Below are 20,146 nucleotides of genomic sequence, written 5' to 3' on the forward strand. Positions count from 1 at the left end.
AACATATTGACATATCATATACTATTCCTCATGCCAATTTTCAACAACACCAATCCCAATTAACCATCATTATACATAATCAATATCATATTCACCATCAACATGGTTCAACCCACAATTCAACCATAACCAATCATCAAGCATATATCACAACATGCATACTTCTCATACATCATACCACCAAGGCATTAATAATCATCATCACATATATGACCACATCATATATCTCAATCATTTATCAACGTCAACCATTCAATGCCTATCTTAGGGCCTCTAGCCTAAGAATTTCCTACCACATTACATATTAGATACGGGAAACCGAAACCATACCTTAGCCGAATTTCCCAAGCTCCACCGGAGCACTTCCAAACCACTTATCCACAAGCTCTCAAGGCCTCAACACCTCCAAGAACAGATTTTGCACCACCAAACCCTTTCCAAGCTTTTCAAAGTCACCAATTAAGCTCCAATATTCACATATACACAACCTAAGCCACAACCATCATACCCATACACAACATCTCAAAACCCAAACATCATAGAACAACAAAATACACTAGGGTTGAGAATCTTACCACCTCCAAGGTCCAAGGAGACAAGATTAACCTTCTCCTTCAAGAGAGTTGGGTCCTATAACATCAAAGAACCCAAAATCTCAACATTCAACCCATGAAACTCGAAAATAAGGGCTGAGATTTCGAACAGCAACACGTGGCTTACCTCAAGATTGATTATATGGGTTTTGTAGAGCTCTCCGCGGTGAACGCGTGGCCGTAAACGGGGCGGCAATCGGAGCTCTAGATCAAAAGTTATGATGGTTTGAAGATCAACCAAGGGAGAGAACTTGAGAGAGTGTTCTTCCTCCCTTTCTCTCCAATTTCAGCTTGTGTGTGTAACAAATGAGGAGAGAGAGTGCTGAAAACTAGGGTTTTGGTTAAGTTATGTTGGGCCAAGGGCCCACTTTGGGTCCGGTTGGCCCGGTTTGGCCCGTTCGGTCCAATCTTGGTCCGAATTCTATAAAATTGGTACCAAAATTCTCGTCTCAGTCTCCTCTATCACATTTAGCCATAAAAATAACATTTTAGGCTTTCTAGAATAAATTCTCATTTATGGGTTAATTAGCCGTTAATTAACCGGGTTTTACATTCTACCCACCTAATTGGGAATTTTGCCCACAAAATTCAAATGCAATTACCTGAGAATAAATGCGGATAATCCGTTCGCATCTCCGACTCAAGTTCCCAAGTGTGTTCCTCAACACCGCCTCGACTCCATGCCACTTTGACTAGTGAAACATCTTTCCCACGCAACCGTTTAATACTAGTATCATCAATTCTGACCGGAGCCACTGGAAGCGTCAAATCTTCCCTTAACTGAACCGACTCAGGTTCTAACACATGGCTAGCATCAGGAGTGTACTTCCGAAGCTGCGACACGTGAAGCACGTCGTGCAGGTTCGAAAGATGAGGTGGTAGAGCCATCCGATACGCCACCGGTCCAATCCTCTCCAGGATTTGAAATGGACCAATGTATCGAGGATTCAACTTCTTTGCCTTAATCGCCCTACCTACTCCCGTGGTCGGAGTAACCTTAAGGAAAACATGGTCTCCTTCCTCAAATTCTAAGGGATTTCGCCTCTGATCGGCGTAACTCTTTTGACGACTCTGCGCCGTGAGCATCCTATCACGGATTTTCTTGACTTGTTCAGTAGTCTCAGCTATCATTTCTGGCCCCAACAAGCTTTTCTCTCCAGCTTCATACCAACATAGCGGAGATTGACATTTTCTCCCATACAAGGCCTCATACGGAGCCATTCCGATGCTCGCATGATAACTATTATTGTATGCAAACTCCACCAATGGCATATACCGATCCCAACTCGCCGGTTGGTCCAAAACACAAGCTCTCAACATATCCTCTAGTGTTTGGATTGTCCTCTCAGATTGACCATCTGTTTGAGGATGGTAAGCCGTGCTCAAGCTTAATCGGGTTCCAAAAGCTTTTTGAAATGCACCCCAAAACCTTGAAGTGAAACGAGGATCTCTATCAGAGATTATAGTAGCAGGTACACCATGAAGTCTCACAATCTCCTTTATGTATAACCGTGCTAGCTCCTCAAGGGTGTAAGTCATACGAATGGGCAAAAAGTGAGCTGACTTCGTCAATCGGTCCACAATCACCCAGATAGCATCAAAGCCAGCCCTAGTCCTTGGCAATCCTGACACAAAGTCCATTGCAATACTTTCCCACTTCCATTGTGGAATCTCTAGAGGTTGCAACATACCGGCGGGCTTTTGATGTTCAATCTTTACCTTTTGACAAGTTAAGCACTTTGAAACATACTCCGCCACATCATTCTTCATACCCGGCCACCAAAACATCACCTTTAAATCATGGTACATCTTAGTACTTCCCGGGTGAATGGAGAATCCGCTTTTGTGTGCCTCCTTCAAAATATCTTGCCTCAAAGTGCCAACATCCGGCACAATAATCCTACCCTTGAATCTCCATAACCCATCTTTTTCTTCCGACACTCTCCACTGTTTTCCTTGCTCAATGGCCGGTAACACTTTCCATAACGCTTCATCATTTTGATGAGCCTTCAGGAGTTCGGACTTAAAGTCACTTGAGATTTCTAATCGGCTCAAACACAAGGTTCCGGATACTTCTTGAGTACCAATTTTCAGACTCTCGAATCCCTTGAGCAACTTCTCCTCTTGGAGCATCATCCAAGCTGCACATAACGACTTCCGACTTAATGCATCCGCCACTACATTTGCCTTTCCCGGATGGTAATGCAATTCAAAGTCGTAGTCCTTCAACAATTCCATCCACCTTCTCTGCCTCATATTAAGCTCTTTCTGATCAAAGAGGTACTTCAAGCTCTTATGATCAGAGAAAACTTGGAACTTAACCCCATAGAGATAATGCCTCCACACCTTCAAGGCAAACACAACCGCAGCGAGTTCCAAATCGTGCGTAGGGTAACTAACTTCATGAGGTCTCAACTGTCGTGAGGCATACGCCACCACATTATGATGCTGCATCAGCACGCTCCCTAAACCCTTTAATGAGGCATCACAGTACACCTCAAATGGCTCATTCAGCTCGGGTAACACTAACACAGGTGCAGTAGTCAACTTTTTCTTCAATGTCTGAAAGCTCTCCTCGCATTCAGGAGTCCAAACAAACGGAGTGTCTTTGCGGGTTAACTTTGTCATTGGCAAAGCTATCTGTGAAAAGCCCTTGATAAACCTTCGGTAATAGCCAGCTAAACCCAGAAAACTCCTTATCTCTGTTATGGTGGTTGGTTGTTTCCAATCCATCACCGCCTCCACCTTAGTTGGGTCTACGGCTATTCCCTTCTTACTCACCACATGGCCCAAAAACTTCACCTCACTCTTCCAAAACTCACACTTAGACAGTTTTGCATAAAGTTTCTTCTCCTTTAGAATCTGCAACACGGTCCTCAAGTGTTCCGCATGCTCTTCTTCAGTCTTGGAATAAATCAGTATATCATCAATGAAGACAACAACGAATTTATCCAGAAACGGACGGAAGACTCTATTCATGTAATCCATGAATATCGCAGGAGCGTTCGTCAACCCAAAGGACATCACAGTGTACTCGTAATGACCATAACGAGTTCTGAAAGCGGTCTTAGGGATATCCTCACCCCTCACCCTTATCTGGTGATAACCAGATCGCAAATCAATCTTAGAGAAAACTCCAGCTCCTTGTAACTGGTCCATGAGATCATCAATTCTCGGCAATGGGTACTTATTCTTTATTGTAACCTTGTTCAGCTGCCTGTAATCCACACAGAGCCGCATACTCCCATCCTTTTTCTTCACCAGTAACACTGGAGCACCCCACGGAGAGACACTTGGTCGTATAAAATTCTTTCCCAACAAATCCTCTAACTGAGACTTTAACTCGTTCATCTCTAACGGTGACATCCTATAAGGAGCACTTGAGATTGGTCCCGCCCCGGGCACCAACTCAATAGCAAACTCAACCTCTCGGTTAGGTGGAAACTCATCAATATCATCAGGAAACACTTCCGGAAACTCACACACAACCGGAATTTGCTCCAACCTTTGATCATCACCCGAAACACCCGCGGCTAACAACAAGATACCCTGACATTCGGTTCCGGAACAATTCACCATCATCGAATTCAAGTAATAATTATTCACCACGACCGGTCCTTCAGTATCCTCCGGCATAAAGTACACCGATTTTGTAGAACAATCAAGCAGAACATGGTTCTTAGATAACCAGTCCAATCCCAAGATAAGATCAAGACCAATCATCGGCAAGCAGACTAAATTATGAACAAAATCACGCTGCTTGAACCTAAAGGAAACTTCCGGACATCCTAGCCTAGTTACCATGGCTTCATGGGTAGCATTATATACCTTTAGGTCATAACCTAAGGTTACAATCTTCAATCCTAACTCATGAGCTTTCTCAAATGCAATGAATGAATGCGATGCTCCCGAATCAAATAAAGCATTTAAAGTTTGACCAGCTATTTCACAGTTACCTCGAATGAGTGTCTCAGATCCCTCAGCTCCTACAGCTGAAGTGGTGAACACCCGACCAGTCTGTTGTGCCTTCCCAGCACCTTGTTTTTGCCTTTCCAGACAATTGGCGGCTTTATGCCCCGCTTTTCCACAATTGTAGCACAAACCCCATCCGGCCTTGCATGGTGCTCCCGGATGGTGACTCCCACACCTAGTGCAAGCTTGATCATTCTGATGCTGCTTCCCAAACTTCTTTCCTTGGGAGCCGTTGTTGTTGTTGGGCCTCCTAAAAGAGCCTCCCCTCTTGAAGGACGGACCTCTAGGTGCAAATCTCTTCCCTCGGTTCTGTAGGAATGGTCCCTTATGATTTCCTCTTTCAGCGGCTGCCTTCTTCACACACTCTTCAGCAACCTTACACTTGTTTACCATCACAGAGAAAGTTCTGACTTCTATTGGTCCCTGAGCTCTCTCTCTGTTGTTGCCATGATCGTTTATCCGTTGTCCAAGAGCTCCAGCAGTGGCTTGCATCGCAGCAGCCATGTTGTTCAACGTAGTCATATGTAACGACCCAATTTCTTGTACGTCATGATCATACTAGAAACTGAGCGCTACCAACTTGTCTTTCTAATTATTATCTATTATTTATCATATGAGCCTGATTCGTTGTTAAAAACGTAGTTAATTTGCGAGGTACTTTTTTTTTTAAACATTTGGGTTAATAAACAGAATCATTCATAAGCAATTCACAAATAATAATAGATAAAACAGTTATAAACAACCACACATAAATACATCTCAAGCAGTTGATAACATTCCGTGATCCAGCTTTATTCGAACATAGACTGTTAGTTAAAACACCCCTAGATATAGCTAAATAATAACTATATACATATATATACATACAACATCCTAGGCCCTGACCTGTTCAAGAAGTCCCTAAGCTGGCGCCTAGGCTAGCCTAGACTCTATACTCACCTAGTCCCTCTAAACTACTAAAGCGAGGGAAAGTACGTTCTAGGTCTTCAAAACTCAAGTCAGGTGGATCGTCATCATAAGGTGGAAGGTCATCTACTAGTCCTCTGCACGATCATATGTCTTCAAAGAGCGTCTCTCAAATACTTCATCGAGTGGTCACATAACACCAACATCGTACGGAGGACTTAGGTTAAAGTTTGTAGATAAGCAGGGTGCGGACGTTGGCTGACCTCACAGTATATACATATAAACAGAGAATGGGATTCACCCTAGACTCAGAAGACTACCTAGAGCGGAATCCTTTTTGCAACCGGTCGTCAGCGAACTACGGAAAGAAACTCTTGCTTCCATCTGAAGGGGGGAGGGAGAGAGAAGGGGTAAGAACTGGGGAGTCCTTAGTAGGGCCGGGGTTATTAGTTACGTTCATTAATTTTGTGTTGTTTAGCAGACTAATACCAGAATATAGAGAAGTAGTAAATAGAAGACAGAAAAATAGAGAAAATAGAGAAAACAGAAAAAGATCACAAACACAGAGAAAGAATACAAACAAAGAAAGCATACATTCATGCAACGATCATAATAGAGAAAATGCACAACCAAGTATGATGCATGTCTAGTCCTAGCGCAGGTAATGAGCTCATCTGTCGGTTACATACCCGCTCCCGACGTTACCCAGCAACCTCTGTCTGGATAAGGCTTTCCTGTTGGCAATACCCATTGCAAGCAACCTTTGTCTTGCAGGGTATCCACTGCAAGCAACCTTTGTCTTGCAGGGTGGCACTTATTAGCCGATATATGCCCAACAGACTCACTGTAAGCAACCTCTGTCTTACAGGAGCAACAACACACTCACTGTAAGCAACCTCTGTCTTACAGGAGCAACAACACACTCACTGTAAGCAACCTCTGTCTTACAGGAGCACATTCATCTTGATACCTCTGTAAGCAACCTCTGTCTTACAGCAAAGCATTATAGCAAGGTATCCCAGGAAAGCATTCTTAGTGGTCGTACCACCATCTATCTGACTGCCTTCATGCAGTAGATCATCACATAATCATTATCATTACCATCATTCATTATTAATCTCGTTATTCATCATCACTTTCACATTCTTATACATTACCTCTTTCTTTCTCTGTTCAATCACAACATAACAACTTCTATAGGTGAACTTCGGCCTATAGAAATGGCACCTCTGTAAGTGAACTTCGGCTTACAGAAAAGGCGCCCCTGTAAGTGAACTTCGGGTTACAGGTATCATAACTCTCTGTAGGTGAACTTCGGCCTACAGGAGCAACACCCTGAGATGCACAATTGATATTCACTGTAGGTGAACTTCGGCCTACAGGAATAACAACTCACTGTAGGTGAACTTGGGCCTACAGGACCTCTAGGGCCAATGGAAAAGCAGCAGATGAACATACAACAGAACATCGTGCCACAAGGCTTAACTCTTTATTCTTATACTCTTCTCCTCTATTCTTTTTGTTATATTACTCTTTTCTCATTATCTCTTTACTCTGTTCTCTGTATCTTTTTACTCTGCTCTAGTTACTCTTTTCTCTGCTTAACGTATGTATTTAAAGCTTATGTAAATTTCGGTATGAATAGTTAGCCTGTCCCAAGTATAGGTTCATTAAGTCTATACTGAAACAGTTTAACTTTTCATATAATACTTAACCCTAGTCGCAACTCAAGGACTAACTATGTTGCCCTAGTTCGTTCACTAATCTCTGTCTATTTTTCTGCCATTAAAACATTACAGACCTTTTCTTCGACTTTTATCTTTTCTTCAACTTTTTATCTTTCTTTTATCTTTGCCTCACTAACATGTTATTACCACTCACTAAGTGTTTTATGAAGGTAATTATGAGATTCTGCACTTAAAGTTGTCTTTCTAAAGCTTTTACAGAAAACTGCCTTTTCTGCATTATTTTATTATTTTTTATTAAAATATTATTTTTAATTAAATATTATTATTTAATATTTTATTATTATTTATTATTTTATTATTAAATTTTCGAAAATTAACTTTACTTTAACCTTTAACCTTTAAAATTCACTTTTTACCCCGGTAACTTTTAATATTTCTACTTTAACCACCCTAACTTTCAGAAATTACCAAATAACCCCTTAAACACCAAAATAATTACTTCCTTGCCCTTTCTAAGATCTAAAAGGTGTTCTTCAATGTTCTTCACCACATTCAAAGTGTTCTTCATGTTCTTCATATATTCTTCAAATTCTTTCTCTGTTTTTACCCGTTTTTCAATCTTTTCAGCAACCGATTTTTACCGAAATTCATAATAAATTCCTAGCCACTAAAACCCCATCTTTTCTACATGATTTTAACACAAATTGAACCCCAATTTAAGGCCTAGGGTTTCGTTTTCCAGCAGCCCTCAAGAACAACATTCATAGCTTAAATATCATCAAATTTCATCAAATTTTCAACAAACTTCCAACAAGAATCACTCATATAAACAATCAATTTCAAGCACAGCCAAACCATATCATAATTACACAACTCAAACACAATCAATCAAGATTAAATTCATCAAACCCTACCTGGTTTTGCTGCTCCTAATTCGGTTAAACTTTCAGGTGGTCCTTAAGCACTTTTTCCTCCTAAATCACATCAAGAACAACTTTAAATCCAAAAACTCCCAACTGACCAAATCTCACTCAGCATGTTAGGAAGGTATTTCTCACCTTAGAGTTGCTGGAAATTAACGTTTCTTGGCCCTCAAGTCAAGTTAAGCATGATTCCTAAGGAAAAAATCAAGAAAACACATGTTTACATGGTTTTCCTTGAAAACCGAATTGAAGAGGGAGGGAGACAGCCATCTCACCTTATTTCCAGCCTTGATATGTTATATGGTTATGTAGAGGAAGAAGAGAGGATCATTTTGGTGAAATCGGAATTTTGATTTGAGTTTTAGTTCAGAAGAAATCAAGCTTTGAAGATTTATGAACCAAGAACTTTCTCTCCTTTTTCTCTTGGTGATTTTCGGCCACAATGAGCAAATGAGGCAGCCTTGGGGGTTTTGGGGGTGTAGGGTGAGTTGTGATTGGTTGGCTTGGAGGTGGATTAAAATAATATTAAAATATCTCAGGTGTATAACTACTAAAACTAGATGTATCGGAACACTTGTAAAAACATCTCTAAAAATTATTTTCTGAGATACTAGCATAAATGACACTAGTAACATATTTATTATGAGAATAAAACATGTATGATGAGCCCTTAGCATTGCTAAATTCATCAGAGAGTGCTGGTGCTAAGCTGCACCAGTAAACTGTAAACCCGGTTAAACCGATTTTCTGATTTTAACTAAAACAGACCAGGTAACCTTATAATATATTTCAAGCAACTTCTAATACTAATATAATGATAATATTATACTATTATCTTTCTTCTCTCATGAATCGAGTCTGGTTCATCAAACTGAGCCTATTTACGAAAACTAGAATCAAAACTCCTAACCGATACGGTTCAAAAACTAGGTTCTCCGTGGCCGCGTTGTCGAGCTTGCCTCAAAAGAGGTTTTGGCTTAAAGATGACATAATGACAATGAGGATTGAGATACTTGATGATATATCAAAGGTTCTCCTTTTACCGATCCTCCGGAGTTCTCTGTATCTTTAGAAAAGATCTCACGTACTCGAAAATTAGGGTTGTTACATTCTACCCTCCTAAAAGAAAATTTTGCCCTCAAAATTTCAGCCGCATGCAAGAATCCATCTTCAAGCAGTCTATTTCCTTCAAGCCATCCTGACGAAGATATCAGTTCGTTCCTTACAGCATCTAAATATCACATAGCCATGGCCATGGAGATCATAACAGCTATAAGAATAGTTGTGCCTGACACGAATTTGTCGTTCGGAACTCGATTAAACCATGCCTATTCACAGTCATTGAGGTCTTATCCATACTAAACAATCAATATTAAGGTGATCAGTCTTAATATCTCAAGTTAAGTACGAACATTCCCAAAATGAGCACTCATAGACATTCATGCCAAATGTATCTTAAAGATACCCTAACGGCATGAGACACATAAGCAGAGTATGCAATGAAGCATAGTCAGTCCACTCCCCAGGCTCTACTGGGAACGAACTGCTCTGATACCAAATTGTAACGACCCAATTTCTTGTACGTCATGATCATACTAGAAACTGAGCGCTACCAACTTGTCTTTCTAATTATTATCTATTATTTATCATATGAGCCTGATTCGTTGTTAAAAACGTAGTTAATTTGCGAGGTACTTTTTTTTTCTTCTGAAAATATTTGGATTAATAAACATAATCATTCATAAGCAATTCACAAATAATAATAGATAAAACAGTTATAAACAACCACACATAAATACATCTCAAGCAGTTGATAACATTCCGTGATCCAGCTTTATTCGAACATAGACTGTTAGTTAAAACACCCCTAGATATAGCTAAATAATAACTATATACATATATATACATACAACATCCTAGGCCCTGACCTGTTCAAGAAGTCCCTAAGCTGGCGCCTAGGCTAGCCTAGACTCTATACTCACCTAGTCCCTCTAAACTACTAAAGCGAGGGAAAGTACGTTCTAGGTCTTCAAAACTCAAGTCAGGTGGATCGTCATCATAAGGTGGAAGGTCGTCTACTAGTCCTCTGCACGATCATATGTCTTCAAAGAGCGTCTCTCAAATACTTCATCGAGTGGTCACATAACACCAACATCGTACGGAGGACTTAGGTTAAAGTTTGTAGATAAGCAGGGTGCGGACGTTGGCTGACCTCACAGTATATACATATAAACAGAGAATGGGATTCACCCTAGACTCAGAAGACTACCTAGAGCGGAATCCTTTTTGCAACCGGTCGTCAGCGAACTATGGAAAGAAACTCTTGCTTCCATCTGAAGGGGGGAGGGAGAGAGAAGGGGTAAGAACTGGGGAGTCCTTAGTAGGGCCGGGGTTATTAGTTACGTTCATTAATTTTGTGTTGTTTAGCAGACTAATACCAGAATATAGAGAAGTAGTAAATAGAAGACAGAACAAGGATAAACCAACGCGAGATTATATATATACAAAGGAGTGTCAAAAACAGGAATATCAAGACTCAAGATCCGGATGCGAAGATAACCGGTCCGAACATAACAATATATACACATGATAAAATAAGGAAAACCCCAAAGGAGACCCAAAGGGACACAAATACATAAAACCTATTCTCCAAAATCTCCCATAAGAGGAGTCATCACAGTTTGTATTATTTAATGGAGATAAAAGTATCTAAGCAAAACATATAAACCAAAACATAGCCCCGAGAACAAAGGATCTTCGCAATATAGAAGTCTCCAGCATGCATCAGCGGGACGCCTCACGTCCTGCATCTGAAAACCACAAAATCCGCATGGGTGAGAACCAGAGGTCCCCAGCATGGTAACAGTTTCCACATATATAATACATAATAATGGAGGAAAGCCGAAGGCAATCCTAGAACTTCCTCCAGATAATATTAAAGCTTATAAACAAGCTAAACCGTATAAGGGCATCTGACTAAAGATTCTTCAGTCTAACTAATACTTCCCTTTCCAATTCCTTCAAACCTCCCAACCACCAGCAGGATATAATATAGCAACCACAGTTATATCAAACAAAGAATATCAAATAGGAGCAAGTAAGACATTTAGACAATTAGCAAGTTATATGCAGTCAAATAGGCAATCTCAAACAATTCACATAATATGCATATGATGAATGCCTGTCCCTAGTGGCCGATGATATCATCTTGTCGGTTATAGAGCCAACCCGACAAGTCCTGGTCGCTAACCATTGGACTGTCCCTCTGTCGTGCATCCCCAAACTCGAGTTATACTCGTTATAAACTTGATCATAAACATGATCCATATCCATCACCCTCACTGGTGAATATTTACGGGGGTTCGAGCTCATCCGGGCCTTTCACAGTGCCCGGCCACACTTACGACATAGGGTCAACAGAGTCTCGAGCCTCCATCTGGAGCACGTGGTGGCTAGCCACTGCTACTACCCAGGGAAACTCGTATCTCTGATAGTGGAAGTGCAAAATCACAATTATCAATGATTCAGCATAAACATGCATGAATCCTCATCCATGGATCAACATCCATATCAGCCATTCCGGCTCACGGTTAAATCCATAACCAGCCAATATTCATAGCATACACAGCTATTCCGGCTCATGGTTCAATCCAGAACCAGCCAGCTATTCCGGCTCATGGTTCAATCCAGAACCAGCCAATATTCATAGCATACACAGCTATTCCGGCTCACGGTTAAATCCATAACCAGCCATTTCATTAACAATTATAGCCTTTCGGCCCATGGCATAACAAGCACTTCCACCACCATCCTCCACATCTCACATAATCATCTTTGATCCTCATTGATCATTCATATTTCCCTTGCTTCACTCGCAAGTTACCTCATTCACTAGCCCCTTTTTAATAGCTAGGCATGCCATAATGATTTAAGACATAAATGGTGAGATCGGAGGCTTAGAAGTATGAGATTTGGCTTTTAAAACTCAAAAATCAACTTTGGGATGAAAACAGGGCCGCGCGTGCGCGCACTCCATGCGCACGCGTGGATGGCCTCGAAAACTCATCGACGCGCAAGCGTCATGCACGCTAACGCGTGGATTTAAAACTTGCCAATCGACGCGCACGCGTCAACCACGCGTACGCGCGGGTGTTCTCGTGCCCCAGGCACAACACCGGCACAGTTCTGGCATAACTCTCTGGAAAATGGCTGGGCATTGGGTGCAGCACAATCGGCGCGCCCGCGCACATCACGCGCACGCGTGGATGGCGCTTTCTGGAAGATCGGCGCGTACGCGCCAGGTGCGCCCACGCGCAAGGGGTTATTCTGCTAAAAATTTTCTAAGTTAAAAGCTGCAGAATTCACAGATTTTTACCCCAATCTTCCAACGGACATAACTTCCTCATTTTAAATCGTTTTCAACCGTTCTTCGAACGGCATGGACATCCCGGATCCAATTTCATTTCTAAACAGATTTGGTACAAAACGGAGATCCGTAGTCCAAGTTATGTCCCGTCAAAGTATGCCCAAAAACCATATTTTCATACAAAACCACAATATGCCATTTTCAAAACAAACCAATTTCAACTCTTTTCAAAATCAATCAAAACATGCCAATTTCATCCCTTTTCTTTGAAATCAATCAAAATGTATCAAATTCAACATCAAGCCTCCTCAACTCACACATTGACACATTACCACAATATACAAAATCACTATTTCATCATTCTAGCCCACTTCACCCAAGTGGCTCAAACTCAAACATATTGACATATCATATACTATTCCTCATGCCAATTTTCAACAACACCAATCCCAATTAACCATCATTATACATAATCAATATCATATTCACCATCAACATGGTTCAACCCACAATTCAACCATAACCAATCATCAAGCATATATCACAACATGCATACTTCTCATACATCATACCACCAAGGCATTAATAATCATCATCACATATATGACCACATCATATATCTCAATCATTTATCAACGTCAACCATTCAATGCCTATCTTAGGGCCTCTAGCCTAAGAATTTCCTACCACATTACATATTAGATACGGGAAACCGAAACCATACCTTAGCCGAATTTCCCAAGCTCCACCGGAGCACTTCCAAACCACTTATCCACAAGCTCTCAAGGCCTCAACACCTCCAAGAACAGATTTTGCACCACCAAACCCTTTCCAAGCTTTTCAAAGTCACCAATTAAGCTCCAATATTCACATATACACAACCTAAGCCACAACCATCATACCCATACACAACATCTCAAAACCCAAATATCATAGAACAACAAAATACACTAGGGTTGAGAATCTTACCACCTCCAAGGTCCAAGGAGACAAGATTAACCTTCTCCTTCAAGAGAGTTGGGTCCTATAACATCAAAGAACCCAAAATCTCAACATTCAACCCATGAAACTCGAAAATAAGGGCTGAGATTTCGAACAGCAACACGTGGCTTACCTCAAGATTGATTATATGGGTTTTGTAGAGCTCTCCGCGGTGAACGCGTGGCCGCAAACGGGGCGGCAATCGGAGCTCTAGATCAAAAGTTATGATGGTTTGAAGATCAACCAAGGGAGAGAACTTGAGAGAGTGTTCTTCCTCCCTTTCTCTCTAATTTCAGCTTGTGTGTGTAACAAATGAGGAGAGAGAGTGCTGAAAACTAGGGTTTTGGTTAAGTTATGTTGGGCCAAGGGCCCACTTTGGGTCCGGTTGGCCCGGTTTGGCCCGTTCGGTCTAATCTTGGTCCGAATTCTATAAAATTGGTACCAAAATTCTCGTCTCAGTCTCCTCTATCACATTTAGCCATAAAAATCACATTTTAGGCTTTCTAGAATAAATTCTCATTTATGGGTTAATTAGCCGTTAATTAACCGGGTTTTACAGGAGACAAGTTTCACATGGTCGCAAACGGTGCGACAATCGAAGCTCTATAACAAAAGTTATGGTGATTTGAAAATGATAGAAGTTAGGGTTTATTCTTCTCCTTTCTCTCTTCTTGTTAAGTTATCAACTTATATATGTGTGGGTTTGGGCTTTGGGCCCAACATAAACCTGTTTAATGTTTGGTGATTTTTAACTCATTTAGTCTAACCTTGGGTTAAAATCTTTAAAATAAATGTCCGAATTTCTATTCCAAATATTTTTTCATCATTTCTACATTCTCAATTTTCTTCACTCGTAGTACTAGACAAATTTAAACCGCTATAAAAAAACTTTAACATCGGTACTTGTTTTTTCCCAAAATAACTATCAATTCGCGCTCAATTTAATATTTTTAATTCAGTTTTTTTCATTAAATTTCTAAATTACAGATTCTAATATATTTTACATATTCCGAACGTTTTAATTCCAATTAACGCAGTTTTAATTAATCAATTTTTCTTAATTTAATTTTTTTATTTTACATTAAAAACCAAGATAAGATTCATTTGAGACCAAAACAATACTTTACCCTTCTTTAAATTCATCTTTTTATCTCCTTAATTTTTTTTCATCCACTACTTTATTAGTTCCCTAACAAAACAAAACCTCTTTTGTAATAAGTGAACATATTTATGACTAAAGGACCTTTAAAGTTTGATACGCGGCGATATATAAACAAGTATTAGAATACTAATTTACACAAACCACGATGACAGAGATATGCATGAAGATTACCTACATTTGTATACTATGCTAATGACAACAGTCCACTACTTTTAAGAGAGGATGAAGATTACATAAGGATTACATAGGATTGGGGATTTTACTTGACGTGCAAATATTCAAGGCTAGAACCATGTAAAAAGAGAGGGAAAACAGAAAATTCCGCATTGTGTGCTCCAATGGTTCTCAGATTTTACATTGTTTTACTTACTCGTCGCCCATGGCCAACTCCAAGGCATAGTCATCTCTCTCCTGTAACGCATTAGAAGTCACACAACCAAATAAATGAAAAAGTAGAGGGGAAGCTATCTAGTTTCCCTTTTTTTCTCTAATAGTTTCCAAAAAGATTAAGGGTGCATTTGGTTTGCATTTTCATCTTATGTTTTTGTTTTCAATGTTTTCTGTTTTAAAGATTTGGTAAAGGAAAGAAAAATTAGAAGTGAAAATAGAAAACAAGATTTTATTGTTTTCATGTTATTCTCTTTTTTCTTCAAAAAATCCTGAAAACACAAAACATTAAAAATAAAAATAGAAAATGTAAACGCAAACCAAATACACTCTAAGAATTCAAGAGCCAACAGAACATACCACTGGTCCTCGGGCGAAATACCGTCCGAACTGAAGCCAATATACCTGTATATGCCATGGATTTTATCGTCGTATTCATGATTCAATGACAAATAATAAGAACGATGATAATGATTTGATTAGGCCTCCAATTCAATTTACAAGAGAAAAATATGTTTAGTTGGGGTTAAAAAATGGAATGGGAATTTTTTAGATGGGTTTGATTTTCCAACCCTCAACCAAACATACCCTAAAAGATCGAAATGGAAATCACAAAGCAGTCATGACAAAGTGAAATCTGTGATTGGTGTTCCTTCTCATTACCTCATCTTCATCTTGCGTTTCTACTTCAACGTCCGTGGATGGGAACCCCACACAAAGAAGTGCATAGCCCTGAAGAAAAATTCCATACACTTGCCTAGCTCAGCAATAAAAGGCAGTGGAATTTGCAAAAACATGCATGGCATGTTGTTCAAAGTTGTTAACGAATGAAGGAAAGAATGATAAAGAAAAATAAAGGAAAGCAAACCATAAACTGGACTATATCTTTATTCAGTTGTACATACAGAATAGTAACCAAAAAAAACAAACTGTTAAACATGCATGTAATAGTAACAAAAATATACATAAACCCCTTCAGACTATGTTTCAGTTTCATTATTGGAATAGACCCCAAAATAAAAATAAAAACACAATGAAGAATACAAATCTTCAGTCTAGAACAATGTGTGAGAAACAGAACCGAGAAATTGAATGTTCTGTAGAAGTATGGAAGTAATAGGCTCATAATTACTCTTACAAATTTTGATTCTCTAATATTATAATTGAAGTTACTAAAATAACTAAAGGAACATATTAATTACAACTTCAGTGCAATGTGAGCACTATGGCATAAACACAACACCTTCGATCCTCTTAGGTGCCAAAAGAATAAGGTAAAATTTAACAGGGTTAGACACATGGCACATGCTAATACTAAGGTCTTATTTATTAGATTATCTGGTAGTTCTACACTGAATCAACTGCAACTTCTTCCTCCTCTCATCTCCTCTATTCACAGTTAATATAAAGAGCAAGGTAGACAGTGAGATTCAGCACTAATGAAGTTGCTGTTTTCTGACTTGGAGCTCACAAGTTAAAATCCAGTAAGCTATTTCTCTGTTACTGCTTAAACTTTCTCTTCTTTTTTCCTTTTTTTTTTTCCGCATCATGCTTGATATGACCTTTTACCTTTCAAAATTTAATAATGACAATAAAAGACTCTCATTCTACTCTTTGGAACCATCCAATATATTTCGGGGGGGGGGGGGGGGGGGGGGGGAAGCATCAAAGTATGCCACAATAAAATCATGATAGCATCCGTCACAGTTCACAAATTCAAGGAAAATAGTGGGATATAGTACAGCATCCAAGTCTTGTTTGACTACAACTACATGCATTAAGGGATCTCATAATATCGAGTCTAAATCATACTACATCTAAGTCATTAGCAATTGAATCTACTTTGATAGTTTCCCTAATGATTTTCTGTCACCCTCTACCTCTAACTATGGACTACCAGTCTACCCTCCATACTCTACACTATCATAACTAAGGTCTCTAAGGGTCTTCTCCAAACATGTTCAAATCAACTAAAGTAAGATATACCATCTCTCTACCCCAACTTTTTTTCTATAGTAAACTCATTCATAAGTCTCTGGATCCATCTGGAGTGTTCACTTGCGAATCATGTATCATGTGCCTCACTCAACTGTTTCCACATATACATAGTCATGGTAATTGGCGATTTTTAATTGTGCGTACATCACCTTGCAGATATTTAGCATGGAATGGAGTACCTAGGCGTCAGGGGAGAGATGCTGATTAAGAATCACCCGTCAAGTATTATCATATCAATACTTCATGAATATGCAGTTCCAAACTGCCACTTTTCCTCCTCTCTTTTGCTCTAGAGTATTTTATCATTTTTCAATATTAGACTACAAGAAAATGATTTATGCGGAAGACCTGTTCTCTTCTTTTGGCATCATCCAGTAGTTCATGAGAATTGCATAAAAGAATCTAATAATAAAATCACAACTACAAGAGATTAAGTCAAAATTACTGGTTCATCCGTGTAATGAAAAATAGATTAGAATAAAGAAGTCAAGCATGCCTTTTCTTTCAATTCAGCAGATATCCCAAGTGCCTCTGGCTGTCTAATCTGTCCGTTCTTTATACGTACAGCACAGCTAGTACAACAACCTGCCAGCACAAAGTTTCAACAAAGAGTATCGGGAAGCTAGTAGTAGCATCAAATGAGTTGACTTCAACCTAGATGGTCATAGAAGCAGCAAAAAGGACAAGTATGAAGTATCACAGATGAACTGCGCCATATATACAATCTTGACTATGGTAATTTAGTAATAAATATAAAGAATCAAACGAAACCCTAAAACTACATAGAATAGTCATAATTGTCTTTGTTCTTACAGGAGATAAAAGTTTCTAATCTTTTACCTGTTTGAAGAAATGGAATCTACCAACAGCAAAAGTCATTTTAATAGAATGAAAAACCAAGTGCGACGGGTTAATTATAAACCACAACAAACTTTGCGTTACTTTCAAAAACATAATAAAGTAAGTAATAATGTTAAGAAATGTTGGAGCCTCAAAATTTAAATAATAAAAACTGAAGAGCATAGTCCCTTGAAAGGCTAAAAGGGTAAAGATATCAAATTTGGAAATATAGCATCCATGCATACTAGTTATGAATGATGATAACTGCAGATTTAAATTAATTGATTTATGGATATATAAGGGAATCATGATACAACTAAAAACTCAAAGGAAGTAGGTGCATAGATCAAAGGAGCCTGAAGCAGGGCCAGTGAAGGACTTTATTAGATGATTTATATAGTTTGTATGAGAAATAGTTACAGGATATTCAAAATGTAGCAGCCAATGCTAGTTATATCAGCAGTAAGGAACCTTGTAAATAATGTAACAGAACATTAGATAAGTAGCAAGGGAGTCAGTAGAGTCATAGGTTCATCAACGACGAAGCATGTATACTGACACGGATACTCAATACGGACATGTAGACAAACCAAACTTTTAAAATGCATGATATGGAAACAGTATGTGTATAAATTTTGAAGATTTATTCGGTATTCAAGTATTTATAAATGTCAAACTACCAATATAGATGTTTCTAGACCTTATTATCATTTTGTGCAATTCACGTTTGAAGTATAATTGATTAACAATAGATATTGTTACCTAGATTATTTTTTTTATTTGTATTTTTTTTATATAGTAGGAGTACATAACGAGTACATAGTATATAAGGGGTTATAACTCAAATATTTTAAAATTTGGAACAAATTTTAAAAGAATAAAAAATCCCTCTAAAAAATATTTGAGTTATAACCCCTTATATACTATATACTCCTTATGTACTCCTACTATATAAAAAAAATACAAATAAAAAAAATAATCTAGGTAACAGATATAGTTATGTCTCATGTTGTAGGAGTGTCTTTGAATGTCAGACATTCACACATGACATCTTGCTTAGTTGGTGTGTCTTGTTCTATATAGCTTATAAATGATCTTTAATGCAGACATTATGATTTTTGTATGATCAATAAACTTTAGGTAGGTTCTTCCTGTCATCAAACCCCAAATAATAATAAAATTCTAGTGAGTATTCTCCAATGCCAATGGCAGTGGCCCCAAAATGGATAAATGGTGAAATCTTTGGATTAAGATCTAGACAAATAGAAGGCACAAAAAGATTCAATTCTATCCAAGGTATTATCCTCACTTCAGTTAAGACCATACCAATCCAAAACAAGGTAACACAAATTAATATACATATATTTCATCAAATTTAGTTTTGAAGCACAAAGCAGTTCAACACGACCATCCAGTCACATAACGCAGCCAATATACCTGCCTTTACATTCACCGTGTGAATGGTCATCCTAAAGAAAAGATGCGATTGGACACTGTTTTAAAAACGTTTAAGGCTGTCATTACATCAACATTAAGCTCATACGATCAGTAAGAATTAAGAAAGGAGGGAACAGTACCATGCCTGCAGGCAAACGGAAGGGTAATGTTCTGAGATTCAGCAGTGTGTAAATATACTGATCCTGCATTTCACAATAATCAACCAACCACATATGAATTTGTTTCTAAAATATTCAGCAAAGTTGAGAATTATGCTGGAGGCGGAGGAAGGAAGAGAAAAAAAACCTCAGGAACCACGAACTCGTGAACAATTCCTCTTTGTGTATCATGGACGGTGACCTTGTGAGTAGGAACCTCACCGGACGGTGACGAGTAAGCAGTTGGGGCGGTCACATCCACCTGCGTCCGGAGCTCCGCCCTCGCCACCGAGGTGGACTTGCGGCGGTTTGTGAAAGCAGCGGTGTAGAAAGCGTTAGAAGCGGAAGATTGGTGGTTTGAGAATGGAATGCAGCAGTTACAGGGAATTCGAAGAGCCATGTTGTGGCTGCTGGTTATCGTTCTCTAACACAAACAAACACACTCAGCGATGGATAAGGAAGCCACTTCAGGAACCGTTGGTTCTGTTTCCTTCCAATTGATGTTGGACATGTGTGCACTCTCGCATTCTTCTCTATCTTTTTATTTTTTTTTTCCCTTATACTACTTAAGTACTTATTAATGAAGGTGAAAACTCAAGTCACATTAGACAAAAATTCAATTAAATTAGTTAAATTATTTAATAATTTTTAACTATCAATTTTACGTAAAATTAACTATACTTAAGTTTTCAGCTATCAATCAAACATCTCACTACAAATCATACTTACGGTTAA

At 38.9% G+C, this 20,146-nt stretch overlaps 1 pseudogene; it reads right to left on the reverse strand.

Moving 5' to 3' along the window:
• Positions 1-14,673: 14,673 nt before the first annotated feature.
• LOC130965798 (ferredoxin C 2, chloroplastic-like) lies at positions 14,674-19,925 on the reverse strand (annotated as a pseudogene).
• Between the last annotated feature and the right edge of the window lie 221 nt (positions 19,926-20,146).

Source organism: Arachis stenosperma, chromosome 1 (assembly GCF_014773155.1).
Source record: "Arachis stenosperma cultivar V10309 chromosome 1, arast.V10309.gnm1.PFL2, whole genome shotgun sequence".
NCBI lineage: Eukaryota > Viridiplantae > Streptophyta > Magnoliopsida > Fabales > Fabaceae > Arachis > Arachis stenosperma.